The sequence below is a fragment of the Palaemon carinicauda genome, chromosome 16 (assembly GCF_036898095.1).
Source record: "Palaemon carinicauda isolate YSFRI2023 chromosome 16, ASM3689809v2, whole genome shotgun sequence".
Taxonomy (NCBI): Eukaryota; Metazoa; Arthropoda; class Malacostraca; order Decapoda; family Palaemonidae; genus Palaemon; species Palaemon carinicauda.
Window position 1 is genome coordinate 88,980,474 of NC_090740.1, and position 2,500 is coordinate 88,982,973.

The window sequence follows — 2,500 nt, forward strand, 5'->3', positions numbered from 1 at the left end:
ATTATTATTATTATTATTATTATTATTATTATTATCATTTTCATTATTATTACTAGCTAAGGTACAACCTTAGTTGGAAAAGCAGAATGCTAAAAGCCCAAGAAAAAATAGCCCAGTGACCAAAGGATATAAATAGATTACAAATGTACCAACCAACATTTAAAAAAAAAAATACACTTTAAGAACAATAATAGTTTTTAAATCTCCCATATACAAACTAAAAAAAGAATCTAAAAATAAGAATAAATAAATAAGTAAAAAAGAACATTTGTTGCAAGGTAAAACTTTTGAAGTTCTGTAAGTCAAGAAGGAATGGTGATGTAGGTCACAGATAACAATTATCAATAAAACTAATACTAAATAAAGCTAGACATACGACTAAAAGTGCATGTTATAGAATAGGATTTTGTTGACTACCAACTTGCTGTGTGTGAGTCTCATTTTTTTTTTTTCAATAGGCTCAGACTTAGACCTATGTCCGATTTATGCACGTGTGTACTCTTTAGTACCGCAAATTTTAAAGCATGAAAATTAAAAAACACGTATAAAATGTCATATTAAATGTCTGAAATAATTTACCAATAAATTTTTAAAAGCAATTTTGAGTACGAAAAAAAAAAAAAAACATTTTTAAACTATCATTGTGTATTATTTTAGCTTCGAAAATCAAATAAAAATAACACATATGAAGTTGATATAGGTTTTAATAATATTCAATTCCCTTCTTTCCAATTTTGTTAACGGAACTCTTAGAGGTAAACCTACTGTTCATTTCAAGTATGCATAGGCTATACATTGCTACATTATTATATAGGCATGAATGAATACATAGGTAAGTGTTATCGCAAAGAATACACATATATCTAACAAAGGAAGTATATGACTTCTTACATACAGTGACCCTAATTATACGATTAACTTTTTGTTAGGAAATAAACGACGGTTATCTTTAAAGACTAACTTTGAGAAACAACCTCAGTATCTTTGGAGAATTCATAGCGTTTCAAGTTTAACCTCGGGAATATAGTTGCTTAATTCTGACCTAAAAAAATCCAACTACCTTAAGTTTAACCTTAAGAATTAACCTATCTCAGATTTATCTGGATAAACATCCTGCCTCTAGTTTTAAATATAGAATTCATCCGCCTTAAGTTTAATCATAAGAATAAACTACTTCAGATTTATCTGGATAAACCTACGGCTTCTAGTTTAAAATTGAGAAATCACCTGCCTTAAGTTTAACCTCAAGAGATAAAGTAACTTTGATTTATCTGGATACACCTCCTGACTCTAGTTTAAAATTGGGAAATCACCTGCCTTAAGTTTTAACTTGAGAATTAAACTACCTCAGATTTATCTGGATAAACCTACTACTTCTAGTTTCAAATTTAGGAATCATATTGCTAAAGTTTAACATTAAGAATTAAACTACCCCATATATATCTGGATAATCTTCCTGCCTCTAATTCAAAATTGACAATTCACCTGACTCAAGCTTAACCTTAAGAATTAACCTATCTAAGATTTATCTGGATGAACCCCCTGCATCCAGTTAGAAATAGAGAAATCAACAGAATAAAGTTTAACCTTGAGAATTAACCACCTCAGACTTTTCTGGATAAATCTCCTGCTTCTAGTTTAAAATTAAAAAATCACATTACTTAAGTTTAACCTTGATAATTAGACCTACCTCAGATATATCGGGATAAGCCTCCTGCCTAAAATTGCAAATTGAGAAATCACCTGCCTTAAGTTTAACCTCAAGAATTAACCTACCACAGATTTATCTCGATAAACCTCCTGCCTCTGGTCTAAAATGGAGAAATCATGTGACTCAAGTTTACCTCAAGAATTAACGTACCTCAGACTTCTGTGAATAAATCTCCTTCCTCCCGGTTCAAAACTGTGAATTAACCTTATTCAAGTTTACCTCAGATTTATCAGGATAAACCTCCTGTCTCTAGTTGAAAAGAAAGAAATCACCTGCCTTAAGTTTAACCTTAAAAATTGGATAAAACTCCTGCCCATAGTTTGAAATTTAGAAATCGCCTGCCTCTAGTTTTAACTTAAGATCTAACCTGCGTCTAGTTTAAAAGGAGAAATCAATTACCTCCAGTTTCACATTAAGAATTATCCCACCTAACATTAATTTGGATAAACCTCTCAGCGCTAGTTTAAAATTGAGAAATCACCTGCCTCTACTCTTACAATACCTTAAGAGTTATCCAGCCTTAAATGTTTCTGGATAAAGTTCCTGCCTCTAGTTTGAAATTGAGAAATAACCATCCTCAAGCTTAACCTTAAGAATTAACCTTCTTAGGATTTATCTGGATAAACGTCCTGACTCTATTTTAAAATTGCGAAATCTCCTGCCTCTAGTTTAACGTTGATAATTGACCTACCCAAGATTTATCTGGATAAACTTCCTGCGTCTAGTTTAAAATTGAAAAATCCTCTGCCTCCAGTTTAACCGCAAGAACACCCCTTGCACAGAGTTTAA